Genomic DNA, 26,691 nt, shown 5'->3' on the forward strand with positions numbered 1-26,691 from the left:
CCCAAGAGACTACAAATGTGACCAACTTAATACTGTCTCATTTTATGACTTTTCTTCCACCCTCCTCTCTTCATTTCTGCTCCTCTGGTAACTGCTTTTACCCTGAGTAAGTGTCCCTTGTTTCTGACCATCATGGTGTCTCTGTCTTCTCCCAGCATTCTAAAAAAAAAACTAAGTTGTTAGCTTGCAAACAGTATCAACTCTCAGACTCTTAATAGCTAGTTCTTGACAAAATGGAATGAGAAAAAATTTCATGTATTTACCATTTCTGCTACATGATTTAAAAAATATATATTTCAAAAGCCTGAGCCATTAATTTGAAAACATCAATTTGGACAAAATCAGATGGTATCAAGTAAAACAGGTGTTTTTTGTTGTTGTTGTTGTTTTTTTTTTTAATTTTCATTAATGCTATTTGGTATCTGATGATTGGCCATGGCAGAGAAAATTAATACTGATGATTCCTATCAGTAACAAATTTTAATATTTTGGGTAAAGTATTCCTATAAAGTAGTAAGTATTCTGACAGTGAATTAATTTTAGCCCATTTTGATTTTATTATATACTAGAGGCCTGGTGCATGAAATTCATGCACTCAGGGGGTCCCTCAGCCCGGCCTGGGCCCTCTTGCAGTCTGGGAGCCCTGGGGGATGTCCGACTGATGGCTTACGCCCACTCCCTGTGGGCCTAAGCCATCAGTCGGACATCCTTAGTGGAGGCTCCCACCACCACTGCTGTGCTCACCAGCTGTAAGACTGGCTCAGGGCTTCTGGTGTTGAGTGTCTGCCCCCTGGTGGTCAGTACACGTCATAGCGACCAGTCATTCTGCTGTTCAGTCGATTTGCATATTACCCTTTTATTACATAGGATGTACATATAAACATGCATATACTAATATATGAACATATACATATATATTTCATTTATATATTGGTTAATTAGTTTTTATGAGCTCATGTGTCAAACTTTCCTACAATAAATATTTAAGATATTTTGGAGACATATTAGGAGGGATAGAATGCTTTCCTAGATAGAGTATATTTAACTTTGCTATCATCTTACTTAAATTGGTGATATAATAAATATTCAACGAATATCTGGGAGTTTTGTGAAATTATAGTCAAGAGTGAGGAGACATATTTGAATAAAGGATTGAAAGGGCAGAAGAAAACTCGTATTTTTGTCCTCAATCTATATCTTATAGGATGCATGAAGGATCCCAAGGGAGGTGAATGATTCCACTGTTACATAACCTGTTTATACTTGCAGGCTTTCATTGTCCAAATCATTTTGTCTGACTTAAATCACTTCCATTAAATTGAATAGTCCTCAATTCTGATTGCATATTAGAACCACTCAGGGATATAAAAGTAATCTATGTCTAAGCCTCATACAAATAAACTAAATCAGAATCAAAAGATGGGACCTAAGTATCTGGTAATTCCATGCAAGTAGATCTGAGAATCACTATTCTAATCCCCACATCTAGGAAATGTTCTGTAAGCTAATTAATTTATGAAAAATCCAATTTTGAGATGATGATTTATAAACCTACTATGTGTTGGGGAGTTGAAAATATGAGATAAAAAACCAAACATACAAAATAGAAACATAGGCTAATATGTTGAAAATATAATTTTCTTAAAATAGCATTTTGTTATCAAATTAAAAATTAAAAAACTAAATGGCTCAATATATAAATAATAATGCAAACATAAAAAACTTTAAAAATAGAAATTGTTAAAATATATGAAAATAAATTTGATGAATAAGAACAGTACTATTTATTTTGAAAAATATTAAGCAAGGATCCTGTTGGGTTAATAAAAGTAACAGAGACAGGAAGAAGTGAAACTAAATATGACCTCTCAGTCTAAATTATAATTTAGAAAAATCCTAAATAAAAGAAATCCAGAATTGAAAAGTTGTCAAAATGTTAAAGTCCTTAACTTTTAGTTGTATGGAGTTATGTTTCCTTTTTATTTTAGTATTTTGACTTTTTAATGTTTTCTTCATTGAGCATATAATACACCTGTACTTATAACATATGTACATATATACTTCAATTATCCTATCTAATAAAAGAGTAATATGCAAATTGACTGTACCTCCGCTACACCCAGAAGCCACACCCACCAGCAAATCAGGAGCGAATATGCAAATAAACCCAACCAAGATGGCTGTGGCCACAGAGAGAAGAAGGGAGGCTTGGGATTTCCTGGCAATGGAGGAAGCCAAGCTTTCTGCCTGCCCTTGCTGGCCCGGGCCTCCACTCCAGGCTACAAAGTTTCAATTATAGAAGATAAATAAATCCAAACAGAAATGGTGGAAGCCACAGAGCTGGAGAGAGTAGGAGGCTAGGGTTGCCCCCGGCGATGGAGGAAGTCAAGCTTTGCAGCCCTGGCCTCCTTTGGCCTCCGCTTAAGGCTACAAAGTTTCAATTATAGAAGATACATAAATCCCAACAGAAATGGATGCTGCCACGGAGCAAGCAGAAGGCTTGGCTCTGCTCCAGGCTACAAAGTTTCAATTGTAGAAGATAAATAAATTCCAGATACCAGGGCCTCTGCTTGGGTCGCCAGGGGGCACGGCCGGCCTGCAAACCACCACAGGCCCCTCGCCCAGGCTGCCCCACACCCATGCACCAGGCCTCTATCCTATCTAATAAAAGAGTAATATGCAGATTGACCATCACTCCAACACACAAGATGGCTGCCCCCGTGTGGTCAAAGATCCTGCCCTCATGTGGACACAAGATCGCTGCCACAAGATGGCCAGCAGGGGAGGCCAGTTGGGGGGTACCAGGCCTGCATGGGAGGGCAGTTAGGGGTGACTAGGCCTGCAGGGGAGGGCAGTTAGGGGCAAACAGGCTGGCAGGGGAGCAGTTAGGCATCAATCAGACTGGCAGGGGAGTGGTTAGGGGGTGATCAGGCTGGCAGGCAGAAGCGGTTAGGGGCAATCAGGAAGGCAGGCAGGCGAGCAGTTGGGTGCCAGCAGTCCTGGATTGTGAGAAGGATGTCCGACTGCCCATTTAGGCCCGATAAACGGGCAGTTGGACATCCCTCAAGGGGTTCCAGATTGGAGAGGATGCAGGCTGGGCTGAGGGTCACCCCCACTTCCCCGTGCACACCTGTAGTTAATAATAAGTCTCTAGTAAGTGATTTCAGAGTTGACTACTACTTGGTTTCCAACATTTTTATTTAAATATTCTATGTAATCCAAAATGTTAAACTATCAAAAATGATATGCCATTCTATTAAAAGTATGCATAACACAAAAGAAACAAGTTCGGGAAAAGTTTCCACAAAATATTGTAGCTTTGCAGTCTGATTTCTTTCCTTCCTCTGAGATCACCTCATCACAGCAGCCATGGAACCTATTTTCATCTTCAGCAGCACTGGTTTATATTGTGACGTTTCAGGCACTGGCAGTAAAACATAAATTATAGTTTTTGTTGCTCAGCACTGCAACTCTTTTATATGTGATTTATACCTGTGAAAAGAGCACAATGCGATAATTGCATTGCTGATGTATTTAATTTACAGGTTGGGTGGACTAGAGAAATGTGTTTCAAAGTGTTCAGTCTCATTAACCATAAAAGTACAAGCTGGAGGATTTTTTTTGTCAGCAGGTGAAGCAAGCAGATGTTGTAGCTTTGATTTCACAAGCAAGGGAATGACATTTTTATTATTTTCTTTTCTGCCAGCTTGCATTGCTTGCCTATCGGTCTGTCCAAGCAAAACTCCCTTTGTAATACTTTTTAGTCAAATATATGACTGAATAAAATGATTATTACAAACATAAACCATTTTGCTTTTTCATTACTTAACACCAATTTTAACACTAAGTCTTGATTCGTTGACGACTCTTAGTCACACTCAAAAAGATGTCAGGCTAGATTACCAGTTAGTACTCTTTCAGAGTTCAATCAGACATGACTTTTGGGGAGAGTGGTGCTGCAGAGAGCAAGATGTAGTTAGTGGTGTTGAACTTGACCAGTAGTCTCATATGAAGACTACAGGATGAACAAACACTTTGCAAAGTCAATAGGAGCGTTATTGTAATTACATCCATAATTTTTAAACACACAGACTCATTATAATTTGTCAAAATATTTGCTCTGGTTTCAATTTTTTAATCAAATTAGCACTGTATAAACAGAAGATTTATTATAGATTCTTGCCTGTTACTTAGAGGAGGCTATAAACAGCAGGATTATATATTAGGCTTTAAGTCCATGAATCCATGATTCTTTTGTAAGATCGCTTTTGAGAAATGTTTAATTTCATATCTATCTACCATGGAAGTGAGTAATTATGTTCTTCTACTCTTGACAGGTTAAATAGTATATTAAACTGGCTTGTCATTCTCTCATTCACTCATTACTGAGCCAAGTACTGTTTATAAGCTCTGGGGATTTAACAATAAACAAAATAGATTTAAATACCTGCTCTAATGCTGCCTACACAGAGAAAGTGAGAATTACACTTAGGAGTTAAGAATGCATGGAATATAATTCACAATTAGAGGTATGAGCCCTAGATGCCAGTTTCTGCATAGTACCATAGTAGTATGTATAATAACGGTGAAAGGCATGGCAGTGGAAGCTTGTGAAAAGTGTCTTCAAAATGCTGCACTTTTTTCTATGTTTAATAAGAACTGGGATCATGATATCAGAGTAAAGATTAATAGGAAGTATAGTAAGTTTAAAGAGAAAGAACTGTATATCAAAGAGGTCTGAGAGAATGAATGGTTTAGAAAATAAAGTTTGCTTTGGCAGCAGTACTAAGGGCTATTTTAGTTTGTGATTATATATATATATATATATATATATATATATAGAGAGAGAGAGAGAGAGAGAGAGAGACCACTCTTAGCATGATTGTATTTTTTTCAGTTATATTCAGCAACAATATAGACTGCAGTAGGCAGAAGTTTGGAGTTTTCCTCATATGAGGAAAATAAAGGAAAATAAAGGAATAAGGCTAGGGAATAAGTATGTAAACGAGTGAATATAATGATTCACTTTGGGAATTTTGATGAATACAGAGGAGTAAGGAAATAAGAAGGTTGGGGGATGGTGTAGCATGTGAGGGGATAAAGAACTTTAGAGAGAATGAGTTGGAAAGATAACAACTGGTGGTTGGTTGATGAGATGTTTGAAATTAAGATTATAGAAGTGCTTCAGTTAAGGTAATGGCATTAACCAAGTGGCTACAGAAGATGGAAAATAATTGCAGGAGAGATCAAGAAGCAAGAGGCAAAAGTAACGTAAGAAACATCTTTCTGTATTTTATAATCATACATTTTATGACAGGAGATTCAGGCAGGCCTATTGGGGACCATAGAGGAACAGATGGTGACAGGAGGGATAGCACATGGTTGCTCTGAGATTGAAAGGGTAAGGAGAAGGGCTTCAAAACAGCAAGGAAGAAAAAATTTCACCTCCAGTAAGTGAAGACCAAGGAGAGTCAGAGAAAAAAAAACCTCAGACCGGAGCTTAATGTCATATATATGAAGTGAAATTTCACAGAAGCATTGAGAATTGTTGTTGTTTGTGCCTATAATTGATTGTGTTCTATAGGACACACCAGGAGTTTCAGACATGTGTTTAAATTTGATTTTGCTCATGAATCTTCCCATATGTTACACTTGAGTGTTAGGAAATTTTCTATTATAGCAACCCCTTATGATGCCTATGTAACAAGTTTGTCTCTAGTTTTCTATATTTTGTTTCATATACTATTTATGATAGCGTTGAAGTCATGAAGTAGAGCTTACTTGTAATTTATTAAAATACATAAAACTTTACAAATGTTATTATTTGAAAGCCCATGCCCATTGCATACTTTTATCTCAATCCAGGTTTGTGAATATAAATTTATATAAAACTAAATTATAATGCACAAATTCATGCGCGGTTGGGGTCCGGCCGGCTTGCCCCGATGGGGGCCAGGATGGCAGGTTGGTTGGTTGCTGGCCCCGCCCCCAATTGGGAGGGGCGGTTGGCCGCCACAGTGTGTGTCATAGCAACCAACCGGTGGTTCCGCAATTCCAGTCACTGGGCTTTTATATATACTAGTATAGTCAGTCAGCTGCAATTTTTGAAACTGGTGGGAATAAGAAAATAGTCAAGAATGAAAATTTATTTTTCCCATATACTTAATAAGTGTCTTAAAACAATTGTTAAATAGTTGACATTTTCTTCTTTTGACTTTGATTTTTATCTATAGTACATAATGACATCATCTTCAGAATATTTATTTTCTTTGATATGTCAAATTATTCTTATATCAATACTACACTGTTCACACATTATGTTGTAGGTGAAAATTTATGGACATGGAAAAGAGTTCCAGGTATTACATTAATAAAAAGGCTTCAAAGTATTATGTTAATTATATTATTTTTTTATCAGTACAAATATATACATTCCTATGTAGAGAAGGTGTCTGGAAGTATACATATCGAAGAGCTAATAGGGGTTATCCTCTGGATATTAAAATCAGAGATGTTTTATTTTTACTAAATATTTTTAGAAAATATATTTACTTTTGAAAAATACCACAAACACATTGTATCCAGGCATCCTCAAACTATGGCCTGCGGGCCACATGCGGCCCGCCGAGGACATTTATCCGGCCCGCCGGGTGCCGCTGCCTGTCCTGCTTAGCAGCTGACTCTTCCCAGGCTCCCAGTGCGCATAGGAATTTGTTCATAGTTTCTTTTTTAAACTATAGTCCGGCCCTCCAACGGTCTGAGGGACAGTGAACTGGCCCCCTGTTTAAAAAGTTTGAGGACCCCACTAATAATCACTTAAGGAGACTGACAAGCAAAAGAAAGAAGTAAACCTTCTCTAATTTCTCTGTGTTCCAGGCAACTATCTTTGTTTCACTTAGAAAATGTCATTTCTTAGGCATTGTCTAGTGCATTCGTCGGCAAACTCATTAGTCAACAGAGCCAAATATCAACAGTACGATTGAAATTTCTTTTGAGAGCCAAATTTTTTAAACTGAAACTTCTTCTAACACCACTTCTTCAAAATAGACTGGCCCAGGCTGTGGTATTTTGTGGAAGAGCCACACTCAAGGGGCCAAAGAGCCGCATGTGGCTCGTGAGCCACAGTTTGCCGACCACGGGTCTAGTGCCTTCTCTATCCCATAAATATGCTTTGTGTAGCTAACTCCTATTAATTTTTTTAGATATCAACTTAACTGTTTATAACTATTAATAAAAATGTTCTGTCCCAAACTCCACTCTGAATTTGTAGTGTGCACTTTTCCTGTTACTCCTGAGTAAATTATCATCACTTGGCCAATGTCAATTCGTGGAGTGACTGACAACTCCACATGGCAAGTAACCAGATTTGTCAAGACTCTTGGGTACCTAATATTTAATAGAGAGGCACATAACAGGAAATCGGTATATAATACATAGAATGCATAAGAGACTGTTCAGGCACAGGCTTACTCTCCTTCTGTCTTACTAGGCATAAAACTTAGCTAAGTAAATTAGCTTATCTTGTTCTAAATTTCCTCATCTGTCAGAAAACAATAAAGGAAGCCTATACTTTATTGAATTGTTTTAAAGCTGAATAATAAATAACTATATGAAAGGCACTTCATCTCTGCATATATAATGAACACCCAATTGCTGATCACATTACCATTGCTTTAAAAAGAGTCCAGGAATACGTTCTTGTAAAACAAAAATGACTAACCACTACAATAGAGTACAATGGAAAAATCTTTGAAAAAATGGCCAAGGCAAGGTTGGGAGTGGGAATGGTGGTCGTGTCAGTGTATAAAAGATCACATTAAATTATGAAGCAATCTGTCAGCTAAGTCGATTGATTTTCTGACACAGTATTTAGCAGCCTGGAAGTAAGAGTAAATATATTTTAAATGGGAGTGGATAAAGAGTAGTACACTACAAACTACTGCAGCTTAAGGTCAGTGGGGGTCTTTGGTAGAATTCAGATATAGTTTGTGCTAAAAAGAAACGTAATGGAGTCAAAGACTTGAGACATACAAAAAAAAAAAAAAGAGAGAGAGAGAGAGAGAGGCTAAATCGTGTTAAATAATGTGATACCCTCTAATTATATACACACCTAGTTATAAACAAGACTATTCCATAGACTGTAAAGATTTTATCTGAGTAGCCCTCGCTGGTTTGGCTCAGTGATTAGAGTGTGCCCTGCAGACTGAATGGTCCCAGGTTCAATTCCGATCAAGGGTACATGCCCAGTTGCAGGCTCGAACCCCAGTAGGGGGCGTGCAGGAGGCAGCCAATCAATGATTCTCTCCCTTCTCTGATATCAATAAAAATATTTTTTTAATTTATCTGATTAAAAGAGAGTAGCAGGCAAAATGGAATAGAATTTGCATTATTTTTAAACTTTAGATTTTCAAATGTGCTATTTAAGTCACACTTTTTCATGAGTTTAATCTCAGTCAACCAATAAGATATTGTCACTTTGCCTTCCCGTCCACCTGTCCACCTTAATCTTAACCTCATTTTAACAAACTAACAGAAGGAGATTTCCAAATTCTAAGCTTAGATTATGGTTATCATGTTTGTTCTGTTCAAAATAACAAAAATGTAAAGGGGATGTGGGATAATTTGAATTTATTTTGTAACCTTAGATAAAAACATATCATATTTTAGATAATATTTTGTCAATGCACATTTTACATAAATAATTTTTTAACTGCTGGCAAATAGATCTTGGAAATGAGTCCCTTTACAACCACTTTTTTTAAGGTGTCATGGGTCATGTAAAGTTTTATGTAATAGCTTCTCCAAGTTAAAACTTTAGCCGTTGATGTGTCCACCAAGTATTTTTACTTTGGTATCTTGTGATCACTTTTGTTACTTCAACTATTGTTGACGTTCTGAAGTTATTTTTAACTTATGAGATTATCAGATACTAGAGGCCCATTGCACGAAGATTCATGCATAGGCCTTCCTTCACCTGGCTGCCAGCACCAGTTTTCCTCCAGCACCCGGGACCCAGGCCTTCGCTCTGGCCGCTGCCTTCCGCCTTCCCTCCAGCTGGAGTCTTCACTTCGCTCCTGTAGCTCCCTCCACCCCCCCCTCCCGCCCTCCCCCTCATAGCAGGCATCCTGCCCTGCCCAGCCACTCTGCGCCTGGAGTGGCTGGGGGGCGGGGCCACCTCCATCTTTGTCCTACTAATTTGCATATTCCCTCCTGATGGCTGGTGGGTATTGCAGAGGTATGGTCAATTTACATATTTCTCTTTTATTGGTGTAGATATTTATGATGGTCTAATACAGTCAATATTGGCTTATCTTTTACTAAAGCTATATAAACTATACTTAGCTGAAATTTTAAAAATTTGTTCTAGCAAATGTTAACCTGATGATATGATGTACTGCTGACTAGTTTGTATTTGATCTCTAAAGAATGACTGACCTCTCTTTGGATGTTACAGTAAATAGTAATGTTTAAGTAAATATTTAAACAAATAATAATATAACCAAATTATAGCTATTACATTCTCCATAATTATAGTTTATCTCAATATTTCCTTTGGTAAAGATGACCATATAACATCTGAACAATTTTAATTTCTAAATTTTGACAAAAACATTAATGGTGTCCCATCATATTTAACTGAATTGTAAGAGTTGAGGGTGGAAATATTTGCACTACTTACAGTCTTCAGTTTTTGCATGATCTCAAAAAATAAGTCTTTTAGATGTAAAAATAAATATTTTAAAGTTGCCCTTCAGTGGAACATTATTTTTTTTAAATATATACAATAGTGGGATTATAAAGTTATCAGTAAAATGGACCTGAGATATTCAGTGTTGTAACAGAGAAAAAACAGATAATAGAGAATTCAACTTTTAAATTTTGATTTTCCTATTGTTCTATTATTTTTCAATATCTATAACTTTTCTATTTTCTTGCTCTTCTTTTTGTTTCTTCACACTGCTTTCTAACTTTCAGTACTATGTTATTTATTCAAATATTGGGGACCATCTTTTTGTTGTTGGGCACTATTAGGATAAACCAAGACGAATAAGACAATAAAATAAGTTGGAAACATTATTCAAAATTGTAACAGCAAATCAGCATTTTTGATTCATCAATGTTACCTGTTAGAATGTGTTATACTTCTGCCATTAAGAAGTAAGAATTTTTCCTCCTTTCCTTGATAATGTTGTGATCCATCATTGCTTTGTCCAATAGAATCTGGTAGAAATAAAGCTGTGTCAATTTGAAGCATACCTTTTAAGAAAACTGGAAGCATCCACTCTTGGTATCATGAAGCTTTGAATTGTTTTGTAGGAAAGTCAATTACCACGTTGGAGGTACAACTTTGAGAGAATGTAGCTGAGCCCAGTTCTCCAATGATCTTCCCCAAAGCCCCAGGCATGTGGAAACATCCAGTCTGGCCTGCCATCAGCTATGTATCACTAATGAGCCCAGTTAATACAATGTTGACATGAAAATCACCTAGCTGGGTCCTGTGCATATCCCATGTCCACAAAAGGATTATATACAGTACATTGTTGGTATTTTAACTAATACATTTTTTAGTTTATGGTAGTTTGTTATGTAGCAGTAGATAGCTGGATCGATTGCAAACAACATATCTACAATGGACTATGCAATTATACATAGAAAAAGTCAGTTTTTATTATCCCAGATGAAATGATGTCTGAGAAAAATTAACTGCAAAAGTGAGCTACAAAATATTATATATATTATGTTCCTGCTTTACACATTACTCTATTATCTAGATATATACTATAGCTGTACTCATAAATGATAGACTATCCAAAACCATACCCCCAAAACTGGTAACACTGTGTTACCAGTTTTGGGGGTATGGTTTTGAATAGTATCCTATATAATAAGAGAGGAATATGCTAATTATCCGTTATGCTGTGAGGCGTAACGACCAACTGCATAACGACTGGATCATGGATCTGCAGGAGGGTGGGGCAGCAAACTACAAGCAAGCAGCAGAGATCTACAGGAGGGGGCAGAGCAGCAAGCTATGAGGGGGTAGCAGGGGGAGCTACAGGAGGGTGGGGCAGCGGGCAGAGAGCTACAGGAGGGTGGCAGCGAGCTACTGGTGTACAGATTCGTGTGCAGGGCTACTAGTGTGTGTGTGTGTGTGTGTGTGTGTGTTTGTGTGTGTGTGTATGTGTGTGTATGGCTTGTAGAATTGGACTTTTTGGTATGCTGTATTATGCTTTTAGTAGAAAGTCATTTTGGGGAAAAAAAGAAAACAAAACAACATGGTTGTAATTTTGTTTAGTCTTATGCTTAGTACCTAGTAATCCATAAATATAAGATTTTTAGAACTTGTCCCATATTTAACGTATCTTTTAGAATGTTAGAATTATCACTCAGTAAATATTAGTGACTTGGCAAAACGTTGGATGTCTTACATTTGGAACCCGAGTTTAAACTCCTCACTGAGCAAATCTAGCCCTAAAAGAGATGTACAAATTCAAAATTCAAAATATCAGGTTTGTACTCTAATTGTCCTCCATACCCCATACAGCATGTATAATGAAAGATGATTACACAGTAACTGGTAACAGCTGGGGCATGTTTTCTGAATAAGATTTTTGTTCTTTTTAAAACAGCTTTTATTTCCATGGTATCTTGCATAGAGCAGATGGTCTCAAAAGTAAAATTTGACCATGAATACTATATTAGCTGTCATATAACTAGGGAAAGAAGGTTATAAACAAAAAGAACTTCCTTTTAAAATGTTTCATTAATTTTACTGTTATGTCATATGTGTATATTTTCACTTGGTGAAGAAGGTATTTAGCAAATATGCTTTATTTCTATTTTATAACTTAATATTGCATCATTTTATTTCTGACCCATTCAAATTCCAGCAAGTACCCATTTCAAGATTCATTAATATGCATTAAGGTGTTACAGTCATACCACAACCATTAAAAAAAAAAGGTTTTTCTTATTGCTTTCCAATTAGAGATACTCTGTTCCCGACTTACCAAAATAAAATTAGAACTTTTCTAGGAGGTACACACAGAGTTGAAGTATTCTCCAGTCAGTGAGTTGTGGAGAGGCAAACCCTTTGAAATTTAACTACCACCTAAACTATGTAATATTCATTTTTTTTGTATTAAGTTTCTAACGTTTATACCAGCCATCCCTTTATCATTGAGAAATGCTCTTGTATCTACTCATTGACCTTATTTTTATGGGGTGAGAAAGTGAATATGTTTAGGGGAAAAAACAAGGATCACAGCAAAAAAAAAAAAAAAAAAAGGAACAAGTGGAATAAAATTTCAAAATAAATCAAATAGACAAAACTATAGAAAATCATATACTGGACCTAACAATCCAAGCCATTACTTTTACCTAGATGTTTAGGATATTATTGTACAGGCTTCTCTGTTATCTTTACCACATTGCTCCTACTACAGCGTGTTTTTGTCAATACAGTGAAGTAGTGTAGTTATGTGAGTAACAACTCAGAATTTTAAGCAGGACTTCTGGCTGCCAAGCTCTACACCTTCTTACTGGAGTCATTTGGCACGTTATTTAGCCTCTACCTGTCACAGTTTTGCATCTTTTAAATAAGAAGAATAATAGTATCTTCATCATAGAAAGCATGCAAGGATAAGAAGGGTTGATGCATGCAAAGAATTTAGAACAAACTCTAGTAAATACTCTAACAATGTTAACCACTATTTTCATTTATTAATCAAAGAGAAATTTAAAGGTCTACTGCTGCCATTTCTGTATTTATCTTGTCTTATTGCATGCAGTGTTAGTCAAATAACATGTTCAACACAAGAGAGTAAATGAAATACTAATTTTCAGGGAAAAAATTACACTTCCAGGTAATACCTCCACATAAAAAAATATTCTGCCAGCTTCTCATTTAAATATTTACGTAACTTTTGTTAACATTGAATTGGTTAATATTTAAAATGTGCTATTGCAGGTCCAAGATGGCAATGTGGGAAGACCACAGCACACCAAATATACACCAATACATAAAGCAACTCCTTCTGAAAAACAGAGTTAATTGAACAGCTTCTGTCCAAGAAACAAGAGACCACATAGAGAAGGTAGGAGAGAGGGCGATGTGGTAACCATGGGAAACCTACCCAACGGGGCAACCTTAGTAAGGAGGGACAGCACTAAGGGGTGCATATGCAGACTCAGCTGCCCTGGGATGCAGCAATAAACAGCGATTTACAGAGCACCTAGACAACATGTAAAAAATCAATCTACTCACCCCAAGAAGCATGGCAAGGGGGCGGGAAACTGCAGGCACTCTCTGGGATCAGGATACCAGTGAGCATCATTGTTTGTTTCCACCTCCACCTACATAGTTTGGTTGGGAGCACAGGGCAAGCATTATAGCCAACCTACAAGGCCACGTCAGTGAGCCCTGGGCTGCCCTGCCTCACCCAGCTGCAGCTGCAGCTGTGGCCAGGGCAAGTCCCAGGGCACCTCACAAGCCACCATGCCCCCCTAGTGCTATGCAAGACTACTTCAGCCAGCCAAAGCTACCTGGCACAGTCCACCCAGAAGTCGCTCCTACACAAGACTACTCTTTCAAGATGAAGAGAGATGCCTTTGTCTTTCTATGACTCAGATGAAACAGCTAACAAATGAAATAAGGAGAAAATACATTTTAAAACTGGGGCGGGGGGGGGGGCGCGGTTAACGGAACATATAATCTGCCTGATTAAAAATTGAAAGCCACGAGAAGAGGAACTGAATAGAAAAGTCTCCAAAGAAAACAACAGACATATGAAAAGGTCCTAAACACCACTAAGCATCAGGGAAATGCAGATCAAAACCATAGTGAGATATTACCTTACACCTGTCAAAATAACCATTATCACAAAATTAACAAATCACAAGTGTTGGCAAAAATGTTGAGAAAAAGGAACCTACATGCACGTTGGTGGGATTGTAAATTGGTGCAGTCACTATGGAAAACAGTATGGAGATTTCTCAAAAACTCAAATTAGAACTATCCTACACCCAGCAATTCCACTTCTGGGTATTTATCTGAACAAAATAAAAACAATTCAAAAACATATGTGCCCCTATATTCATTGTAGCATTATTTACAACAGCCCAAGACATGAAAGTAACCTAGGTGTCTATCAATTGAGGAATGGATAAGGAAGATGTGGTGTGTATATACAGTGGAAGAATTAAATCTTGCCTTTATGACAACATGGACAGACTTAGGGCATATGAAGCTAAGTGAAGTAAGTTGGACAGTTTCACAAAAATTTATGTGAAATCTAAGAAAACAAAACTATATATGAACAGACATAGATACAGAGAATTAACATGTTTTTCAGAGGGGAGGAGAGTGAAGAAACGATGAAGCAGAATAGGAGTTAAAGACTTCCAAGTAACCGTGACGTAAAGTGAAAAAAATAAAACGTGCTATTTTTACCAAAGATCTATAAATGATAATCATTTTCAACATTTTAGCTTAGTTATGAAATCCCACTTTTTAAAAATGTATTGAAGCAAAATCTCTATTGATTATCTGTCACATTCCAGAAGTTTTGCTGTGCTTTGTGGATACAAATATGCTTTCATGATCCTTGCTTAATGGGATCCATTATGTAGCAGAGGAAAGAGATCATAAAGCTAAATACAGAACAATGTGTTAGTGCTCTTCTTGGGTTATGACCAAAGTAATATCAGAGTATAGAATATGGAACATTTAAATTTACAGTAGAAGGGAAGGAGAGCAGTACAGTGTGGACACATCAGTATAGAGGCAAAGGTTTTCAAGGCTAAGGGAAAGAGCACAAGTGAATCCTATATAATAAAGAGGTAATATGCAAATTGGCCCTCACTCCAACACATGATGGCCGCCCCCATGTGGTCAAAGATGGCCGCCCCCATGTGGACACAAGATGGCCACTACTAGATGGCCTGCAGGGGAAGACAGTTGGGGGGGACCCAGCCCTGCAGGGGAGGACAGTTAGGGGTGACCAGGCTGGCAGGGGAGGGCAGTTAGGGGTATTCAGGCTGGCAGGGGAGTGGTTAGGGGGTGATCAGGCTGGGAGGCAGAAGTGGTTAGGGGCAATCAGGCAGGCAGGCAGGCAAGCAGTTGGGAGCCAGCAGTCCTGGATTGTGAGAGGGATGTCCCAGATTGGAGAGGTGCAGACTGGGCTGAGGAACACCCCCCACCCCCATGCACGAATTTCGTGCACCAGACCTCTAGTATAATATAAAGGTAAATCAGAGATAGGAACTTTGAGTAGCAAGAGAAATTTCAGCCCAACCAGCATGGCTCAATGGTTGAGCGTCAACCTATGAACCAGGAGGCCACAGTTTGTTTCCTGGTCAGGGAACATTCCTGGGTTACAGGTTGGATCCTCTGTGTTGGATGTACAAGAAGCAGCTAATCAATGATTCTCTCTCATCATTGATGTTTCTATCTCTCCCTTCCCCTCTAAAGTAAATAAAAAATTATATTAAAAAAATAAAGAAATTTGAGTCAGACAGTAAAGTGTCTGGGATGCTATGATAAAGAGTTCCAACATTATTTCTAGGTGAGGATAGTTACAAATATAGTAATAGAATATATAGGTAATACTCTTTGAATTTACATGTTTCTTAGTGATTATAGAATTGATTAAATAAATAAAGCTGTAAATTATAAACAATACCTATGTTCTAATTATTTTAACTAACAAAACTACGGGTTATTTTTTATATAGTTAAAACTGATCACTTTGCATAGTATATAAATGTCTAATAACTATGTGGTAGACCTGAAAGTAATATTATGTCAACTCTATTTGAAAAACTAAATTAAAAACCTAGTATTGCAACTTGTATTGCAAAATGCATCTAATGAATGAAATAACTTTTTTAGGTCACCGTAAGTTTCGGAACTATGGCTGTCTTAAGAATTTAGCAAGAAAGAGGAATGAAGGCTGAAAATTTACCTTTCCTCTGCAAATTATAGTGTCATAGCTATAATACCATATTAGCCCCTAATCTGAAGTCAATATCCAGTTTCACTTTAATATCCATTTTTAAGCAATATATGGAGTGAAAACACTACTCGTGTCCATGAAAAACAAACACTGAAAGTTAGCTAGGACAAAATCATATTCAGCTCTACATTTTCATTTCAAAGCCATAAATCATATGGCATAGTTCAGTTCTGTAGCTTTGACCTTTGGCAATGTCAAAGCTTTTTACATTATGTGGTAAAGCTGGGGAAGAGGTACACTGGAATTCTTTGTGCTATTTTTGTACCATTTCTGTAAGCGTATAATTAGTTAAAATAAAAGGCTTAAAATTTTAAGTAATGGAAACTTTCATTCAAATATTACTTCCATTTATGCTTAACTACGAAATGGTCATTTTCTGAACACTTTCAATACAACTATATTTCAAACAAATAGGAACTAGGTAACTAAAAATAATGACAGCAAGGGCAATAATCCATCAAACATTTTATACTCTTTCATTTTTTTACTTATCTATAATAATAAAAGCATAATATGCTAATTAGACCAGATGTCCTTCCAGACAAGCCGGGGCTGTGAGGGAAAGCCAGGTCCCGGATGCCAGAGGGAAGCCAGTGCCGCCAGCTGGGGGAAGGAAGGCCTACTCTTGCACAAATTTTGTGCATTGGGCCTGTAGGGTTTTTTTTAATATATATAATTTAATGCTGTCTACAATGAACAGCTACTTTTACTGCATTCATTAAATTCAATGTTATCAATTAGATGAAAATTAAAATTACATTACAGAAAGTTGAAATTAATCTAAATTAACAAACTCTTAGGTATAAAATATTTAAGTTTATGCTCACACGTAAATTTTTTGTATCTATGAATATAAAGCACATATTGCAAATTGAACATATTTCCCATAGCAAGTAAAGATTTAGCATTAAATGTTTAATAAATATAAATGTTATATGATAATAATGGAATATTTGATATAATATGACACCAATTTCAGAGAAATACTTGAGTTGATAAAAATAAAATTTTAAAATATCTAATGTAGATATCAAAATATGTTCTTTAAAAACTTTATCTCTGGTCCAGCTGATGTGGCTTAGTGTTTGAGCGTTGACCTATGACTCAGGAGGTTGTGATTCGATTCCTGGTCAAGGCACATGCCCAGATTTCAGGCTGGATCCCTAGTGTGGGGCATGCAGGAGGCAGCCAACCAATGACTAGATCATCATTGATATTTCTATCTCTCTTCCTCTCTGAAATCAATAAAAATATATTTTTAAAACGCCTCTGTAATTCTGTACTACATAAAGATCAAAAGAGTTTGTCCCATCAAATCAGATTGCTTGGATGAAACGATTTTTTAGTAAACAAAACTCAGTACTCGATAGAGATATTATCCTTCAGCTAATCATCTACTCAACATTAATGAGATTAGTTGTTGAGGAGGCCATTTGAATTTGGCCAGTTTCCATCTATTTATATGCTGACACCCACCATATAATCCAATGTACATAATCACTTTGAATAGAGACAAATCACTGGGGATATTTCAACCATAGGATATCTTGGGAAATTCACACACTCCTTAATAATGGAGAAAATATTGCTAGCTTCCTTTGTAGTGAACATTTTTTAAGATAATTGACATTTCAACTGGTATTTTAATCGCTTAAGCACTATTTAACTTGTGATTATCTTCAGTAAAGACCACAGAATCAAGAAAATAACTGAATGATGAAGTTTAGAAGGTTAATTCTAGTTTTCCTTTATTTTAGAGACAGATATTTCAATTGTGCACTATTCCAAAAGTTAATTAGCATTAAGAAATATAAACTACATATTCATATATCTGATGGATATTTTATTCTTTTAACTTAGTTTTTTTAATCAAATTTAGACAATTCTTTTTCTTGTTCTTGAATAGCAAATCAATTGTTTTTAATTTCTAAAAATATATTTTAGTTATTATTACATTCTTCTGTTTCATATCTTCAGAGAAGAACAGCCATCATTAAGGCTTAGTTTGATTTGGTTTTCTGTCATAAGTGTCAGCTATAAAAAAATACTTTACAGCATAGCTATAAAGTGTGTCAATATGATTAAAGTAGCAGTTGTTTTTTGCTATAAATAGTATCTGTAGCAGCGCAGTAGTTCTGCAAATGATATTTACTCTACTAGAGTAATAAAAAGAATAATCATGTGGTAGAAAATTTACATCTCATAAGGAAAAATGGTAAGTTCTAAATTAAGTTAGTGTTGAAACTTTCTATCTTCTTTTTTTCCATTAAAAATGTATTTGATATAACAGAGGATGTTGTTTAAGAGATTAGTTTTCAAAAAGTACCTCTGTGCTTACTTTAGCTGCCTCAGCACTTTAGTACTAAAGTTAAAAATAAAAAGCAATAAAAAACAAATGAGATTGTTCAGTAGGTGCAGCTGGTCACTATTACAGAACCACAGTATGAGCACTGTTGTTCATAAAGTATTTCTGGCTCGGGATATTTTTCTTACAAGTATCCCCACTACTGAATATCTGATAATATGTTGATTTTGTAAATCAGTCAGGGTTAGCATTATAGATATCTGTGTTAGCAATGTTTCCATATTACTGAAAAGGTCCCAAATAAAAACATAGTTTGATTCAGAAAAAAAAGAAAAAAAAATAGGTCATAGTGGTTTTAGAATCTTTGATTACTTGTTAATGATAAGTTTTATTACTGCAATAAAAAAATTGCATCGACAATGCTGATTCCACCTACACTGAGACAAGAATTGCATTTAATTGGAAGTCATTTCCTCTGAAATTATTTTCAACCTAGGTCAAGAGTTTCATATACTCTACATGCTGCAGGGTATAGCTTAGTTGCCTGATTAGATTACATTACCTTAATATACCTTGGAAGTCACTGCACACTTAACTCTCTGGTGTTTCACTTATTTTGAATAATATAAATATAGCTATTCTTATATAAGAAAACAAGCAAACTGAACATATTTTTCTGCATATATATTCAGAACAAAAGCACTCTACGTCAACAGTTCCTCAAAAATTTTGTATAACATTTCTGTTTATAAATGACAATACAGCCCTAGCTGGTTTGACGTTAGAGCATCAGCCTTAGGACTGAAGTGTCATGGGTTTGATTCCAGTTAAGGGCATGTACCTCAGTTGCAGGCTCAATCCCTGGCCCTGGTCAGGATGGGTGCCAGAGACAACCAATTGATGTTTCTCTCTTACATCAATTTTTTTTCTCTGTCTCTCCCCTCTCCCTTCCACTCTCTCTAAAAATCAATGAGAAAAATATCCTCAGCTGAGAATTAACATAAGTGACATTACAGGGTGGAAAATGCACCAGACATAAAATAATGAACCACATATACATCTTGGTGATGAAGATGATAGATAGATAGATGATAGATAGATAGACAGAGCACCAATTATAAGACCAATATAAGAACTTCATTTCCAGAAAGATAGAGGAAACATACTTTTGAATATTTCTTCCATTAAGTATAAGTAAAACCATTAGACATAAAACCATTCTAAGAAGATTTTAAAAAGGAAAAAGAAGGTAACTGACTGGCTAGGGATGCTGCAGCCCAAGGAAAGATACAGTGATGAGTTACGTAGTTTGGGTTTCTCCCCATGATTCTCAGACTTGTTATTGAGGAACCTGGTAACCCCAAAATGCCAGTGGGATGAGAAAAAAAAGCCCTTCAAAATTCCTGTTGTTTTCATTCAAAGAACCAGAAAAGAGAGAGTGTAAGACAGAAGACTTCTAGAAAACAACTGCTACACTGCCGATAAATAGCACAGGAAAAACAGGCCCCAACCCAATGCATAACACTAAAAGCCAAATAGAGATGCTAGATTTCCACCCCTTAAAAAGTTATAGTGCAGAGCCTCAATCTGCTCAACCCATGCCCAAGTGGTGCACAAAAGGGCTGCAAACTAAAGAGAAATGGGGGAAAAAATGAAAGCAGTGAGAGAGAAAAACCTCATTTATTGGGGAAGAATGATTCAAATGAAAGTGAATAGCTCCTTAGAAACCATGGTGGCCAGAAGAAAATGGTACATCACTTTTCCAGCCTTTAAAGAAAAAAAGAAAAAAAAAAACTGGCAACCTAGAGTCTTATATTAAGTTATTCTTCAGAATTGAAAAAGAAATAAAAATATTTTTAGATAGAGAAAAACAATGAGAATTTGTTGCCAGCAAACTCACCTTCAAAGAATGGTTAAGACAGAAACTTGGAACATCAGAAAGGAATAAAGAATAGGGAAAGGTAAATATAGGTAAATGCAATATATTTTCTGTCTTTTGAGTTTTCTAAATATTGTTTGGTGGTTGAAACAAACATGATAGCAGTGTCTGATTTGGTTCTAAATGTATATAGAGGAATATAGCCAGAGGGGCTTTCAGTGACTGAGCTTTCACCTCAAGAACCTAGAAAAAGAAGAAAAGTAACTCAAAGCAAAAAAAAAAAAAAAAAAGGGGGGGGGGCGGGGAATAATAAGGACAAGAGCAAAAATCAATTAAACTGAAAAAAAACCAAACACACAAAAATAGAAAAACAAAATGAAGAACTGTTTCTTTGGGAAAAAACACACAATATAACTGGCAAACCATTAGCAACTGACTCAAAAGGGAGAAGACAAATGATTACTATCAGGAATGAAACATGCTAATATCTCTGCAAGTGGTATAAATATCAAAATGATAAATAATATTAACAACTCTACACACTAATTTAATAACTTTGGTGAGATGGACCAAGTCCTCAAAAAGTTAAAACTACTACAAATCACCCAAAGTGATATAGATTAGTTGTGTTCATAGATTAGAAGATTTATCTTAGTAAAAATTTCAATTTTTCCTCAAGTTGATAAATTTAATTAATGTAATCCCTATTCAATTTCTATAAGAAATTATAGACATATAGTGAAGAAATTCCAAACTTAAATAGAAAGGTAGATGAGCCAGCATTGGTAAAATAATATTTAAAAATCAAAATAGAATGGGAAGAATCAGTCTGATTAATTTTAAGGTTTATTATATAATTACAGAAATTAAATATATGTAAGTTTTCAGAGGGATAAACAAATACCTCAGTAGACTAGCATAAAAAATACAGAAATAGAGGTACACAATATGCCCAACAAACTTTGACAAAGGTGCAAGATACAATGCCATGGAGGAAAGATAGTTTTTATAATTGAATGATGTTAGTGCAATGTAACATACATACTTTGTACAAAAATAATAATAATGGGATGGGAGGAACCTTGACCTAAGTCTCACTTTTTATAAAAATATTAACTTAAAATAAATCATGGGCATAAATGTAAAATGAAAATCTTTCACACACACCCCCCAAAAAATAGAAAAAAATTATCAGGATTTTGAGCCACACAAACTGTTCTTATTCATGGCATTATCTATTAACGACAAAACTGATAAAATGGACCTAATCCAATATTAAGAACTTTGTTTTGTAAAAACCTTGTTAAAAGAAGAAAACATAACCCTGGCCCATGTTTCTTAGTGGTTAGAGCTCCAGCCCAAGTACCTAAGGGACTCTGGTGCCTTTCCTGGTCAAGGGCATAGTCAGGTTGTTTATGGGAGGCAACCAACAGATATGTCTCTCTCACACTGGTATTTCTCTCTCTCTCTTTCTTTCCCTCCCCCACCCCTCCTTTCCTCTCTCTCTAAAAATCAATAGGAAAAATATCCAGTGAAGATGAACAACAACAACAACAATGAAAACACAAGCTACAGACTAGGAGAAAATATTTGTAAACCATATAGCCTATATAGAATAGTATATACAAAATTCTTAAATTGAAACAGTTTTTTAAAACTCTAATTAGAAAACAGGAAAAGACATGAAGAGATATTTCAACAAAGAGACTATAGAGATATCAAATGAGTACATAAGATGTTCAAGATCATTACCATTAAGAATATAAATATTAAAACCATGGATATTACTATTCACTAATCAGAATGGCTAAAATAAAAAGTACTAACAGCACTAAATGCTGTCAAGGATAAGACACAAACTAGATCACTCATATATTGCTGGTGAGCATGTAAAATATTACAACTACTCTGGAAAACACTTGAGGAGTTTTTATGCAACTAAACATGCCAGTACTATAAAACTCAGGAAATGCACCCTGCCCCAAGCTTTACTCCAGAGAAATAAAAGTTTATATTATACACACACAAAGACTTAAAAATAGATGTATATAGTTACTTAAGTCATAATCATTAAAAAAAAATCCTTCGTTGTGTGAATGGTTAAACAAAGTATGGTTTATCCAAACCACAGAATACCACCCTATCTAATAAAAGAGTAATATGCAAATTAACCACCACTCACCTACACCCACAAGCCACGCCCACCAGCCAATCAGGAGAGAGTATGCAAATTAACCCAACCAAAATGGCTGTGGCCACTGAGAGAACAGGAGGCTTGGGTTTCCCAGGCAATGGAGGAAGCCAAGTTTTCCGCACACCCTGGTGGGCCCAGGTCTCCATTCAAGGCTACAAAATTTCAATTATAGAAGATAAATAAATCCCAACAAAAATGACCATGGAGCTGGAGAGAGCAGGAGGCTTGAGTTGCCCCCAGCGATGGAGGAAGCCAAGCTTTCCGCAGCCCTGGCCTGCCTTGGCCTCTGCTCCAGGCTACAAAGTTTCAATTATAGAAGATAAATAAATCCCAGATACCAGGGCTTCCACTTGGGTCACCAGGGGGCGTGGCTGGCCTTCTAACCACCACAGGCCTCTTGCCCAGGCCACCCCACACCCCAAGGGAACCTCCACCCTGATCTGGGACACCTTTCAGGGCAAACCAGCCAGCCCCCACCCGTGCACCAGGCCTCTATCCCAGTGGTCGGCAAACTCATTAGTCAACAGAGTGGCAAACCGCGGCTCACAAGACGCATGTGGCTCGTGAGCCACAGTTTGCCGACCACTGCTCTATCCTATTTAATAAAAGAGTAATATGCAAATTGACCATCACTCCAACACACAAGATGGCTGCCCCCATGTGGTCAAAGATCCTGCCCTTATGTGGACACAAGATGGCTGCCACAAAATGGCCAGCAGGGGAGGGCAGTTGGGAGGAACTAGGCCTGCAAGGGAGGGCAGTTGGGGGTGATCAAGCCTTCAGAGGAGGGCAGTTGTGGGGGACCAGGCCTGCAGGGGAGGGCAGTTAGGGGCAATCAGGCTGGCAGGGGAGCAGTTAGGCATCAATCAGGCTGTCAGGGGAGTGGTTAGGGGGTGATCAGGCTGGCAAGCAGAAGTGGTTAGGGGCAATCAGGAAGGCAGGCAGGTGAGCAGTTGGGACCCAGCTGTCCTGAATTGTGAGAGGGATGTCCGATCGGGCCTAAACGGGCAGTTGGACATCCCTCGAGGGGTCCCAGATTGGAGAGGGTGCAGGCTGGGCTGAGGGACACACACCCCTGTGCACGAATTTCATGCACTGGGCCTCTAGTTGAATGATAAAAAGGAATTAACTACCCGACTCATGTGGCTCACTAGTTGAGCTTTAACCCATGATCCAGGAGGTCAAGGTTTGATTCCCGGTCAGGGCACATGCTCAGGTAGCAGGCTCAATCTCCAGAAGGGGGTGTGTAAGAAGCAGCCAATCAATGATTCTCATCATTGATGTTACTATCTCTCCCTCTTCCTTTCTCTCTCTAAAATCAATAAAGATATCTTTAAAAAAAAATTTTGATACATGCAGCAAGAATTATGCTGAATACCTAAGTATACAATATAATTCATTTGATTAAATTAAAAGAAAGGAAAAACAAAGAATCCCCAGGGTTTACAAACTACCTGAGGATACTTATACAATGTTCTTGAAATTACAATGTTATAGAAACAGAGATAATATTACAGGAATGTCAGAAGATAAGGAGGGTGTAAGGTCAGGAGGGATTTGAATGTGGTTATAAAAATGCAACAGGAAGAATTCTTGTAGTGATGAAATTCTTTTGCATCTTAACTGCATCAACATCAATATCATGATGGCTATATTATACTATAATTTTACAAGATGATATCATTAGGGTAACCTGGGTACACCAGATCTCACCATATTATTTCTTACCACTGCCTGCCTAACTACAATTATCTCAAAATTAAAAGTTTAACTTTAAAAATATTAAAAACGTTTTAAGCCAATAGCATGGTAGGAAAGTATGCCTGAAACACCAATATCCATTTTTATCTTACTGGATTCTTTAAGACCTTTTGATTATATGAGGCAAATATTTACAGCAGAGTTCACTGAGAATATATTTACTCACATAAAGAATAAGTTTTGCTGAAGATCTACTTATTCATTGCTTTTTTAAACTGCTATTTACAAGTTTAAATCATACAATGATCAGAACAATAAGAAAGCTAACCATATATGAATGGGGGTTAGATATTACGAATTTGGGGGCATAGAAAAAAATGTTTTTATGTTTCTGTACAATTAAGTGTCTCCGAGTAAATTTTATGAAAACATGAGAACAGGGCAAAAAGACAAGTCTTATAAGTTAATTTATGACTGATCAGTCAATGATAACTTCAAAGAGATCCTACTCCAGAAATATATTTTCAAAGGGGACATGAAACCCGTGGGACCCTGGAGACATCCTTAGGTTGTAAAGCTTAAGACTCTAGTCTTGTCCTCCCTGGAGAAATATATTTTCATTCCAAAGCATGAGGACCCAGTATCCTTCTTATATAATTTCTCAGTCGGTGTTTTCAGAGTGGAAAGGGGAGAGAACAGATGCCTCTCCATCCTAATAAATGCAGATTCATTTTTGGATGGTTCCTTACTGACAATACTGATCTGAATGATATAATAGGATGATGTCTGGTTCTCATCACATCACACTGGAAGGGGGAAATTATGGCCCAATAAAACTGTTGTATTATTTGCTGTGAATAAATATTTAGTCTTTCATATACCTTGTGCTGGAATCTACAATAATATTAATAAATATAGATATTTAAAAACTTCAATCATCTGATTGAAAAGTGGGTTTTATATTGGGCTTCAATTTGACTCAGTTTTTTAGTAGCTAAAGTAGAAGGGGATGATAATCTATACTAATAAAAGGGTAATATGCTAATTAGACCAGGAGACCTTCTGGGAGACATTCTGGACAAAGCTATGGTGGCAGGGCCAAGGCAGAGGTGGTTAGGGGCCATCAGGCCAGGAGGGGAGAGCAGTTGGGGGTGATCAGGCCAGTGTGGGGGGGCAGTTGGGGCGAGCAGGCCAGCAGGGGGGCAGTTGGGGGCGAGCAAGCTAGCGTGGCGGGGGGAGGCAGTTGGGGGTGAGCAGGCCAGCAGGCAGAGTAGTTAGGGGCAATCAGGCAGGCAGGCAGAGGCAGCTAGGGGCAATCAGGCAGGCAGGCAGGCAGGCAAGTGGTAAGGAGCCAGCAGTACTGGATTGTGAGAGGGATGTCTGACTGCCCCTAAGGGGTCCCTGATTGGAGAGGGTGCAGGCTGGGCTGAGGGACACCACCCCCCCATGCATGAATTTCATTCACCAGGCCACTAGTGGTATATAAAGTTTTCCTAGTTAAAAAATTAAGCCATAAATATTACAAAAATTAAATGATCTGCAGACACAGTTTTTTCCCCCTTTGGATTAAAGCAAGTTTGTGTTCATTTTAAATTTAAGAAATAATTGATCATGCAAATTCTTTTATAAGAAACACTGGATAATATGAGAGGAAGGCCTTTAAATAAAGTTTTCAAAATGACACAAACTATAATACATTTTAAGTATGTGGAGGCATTTTAATTGAGCACTGGTAAAATATTTTACATACATTTGATAAATTATAGGAATATAAATTAGAAAGCCTCAGAAGAATAAATAATTAATCTTTGAGTATGCAACCTCATATAAAAGTTTAAGACTATTATAAAACTGAATTACTATATATTGTACTAGAGGCCCTGTGCATGAAATTCATGCACAGGGGGGTGTGTCCCTCAGCCAAGCCTGCACCCTCTCCAATCTGGGACATTCCTCACACAATCCAGGACTGCTGGCTCCCAACTGCTCACCTGCCTGCCTTCCTGATTGCTCCTAACTGCTTCTGCCTGCCAGCCTGATCACCCCCTAACCACTCCCCTGCCAGCCTGATTGCCCCTAACTGCCCTCCCCTGTAGGCCTGAGTCCCCCCCAACTGCCCTTCCCTGCAGGCCCGGTACCCCGCAACTTCCCTCCTCTGGCAGCCTGGTCACCACTAACTGCCCTCCCCTGCAGGCTTGATTGCCCCCAACTGCCCTCCCTTGCAGGCCTGATCTCTCCCAACTGCCCTCCCCTGCTGGCCATCTTGTGGAAGCCATCTTGTGTCCACATGGGGGCAGCCATCTTTGACTACATGGGGGGAGCCATCTTGTGTGTTGGAGTGATGGTCAGTCTGCATTATACTCTTTTATTAGATAGGATAGAGGCCTGGTACACAGATGGGGGCCAGCTGGTTTGCCCTGAAGGGTGTCCCAGATCAGGGTGGGGGTTCCCTTGGGACACGGGGTGGCCTGGGCGAGGGGCCTGTGGTGGTCTGCAGGCCAGCCACGCCCCCTGGTGACCCAAAGCAGAGGCCCTGGTATCTGTGATTTATTTATCTTCTATAATTGAAACTTTGTAGCCTTGAGTGGAGGCCAGG

The sequence above is a fragment of the Plecotus auritus genome (assembly GCF_963455305.1).
Source record: "Plecotus auritus genome assembly, chromosome: 2".
NCBI classification, from domain to species: Eukaryota; Metazoa; Chordata; class Mammalia; order Chiroptera; family Vespertilionidae; genus Plecotus; species Plecotus auritus.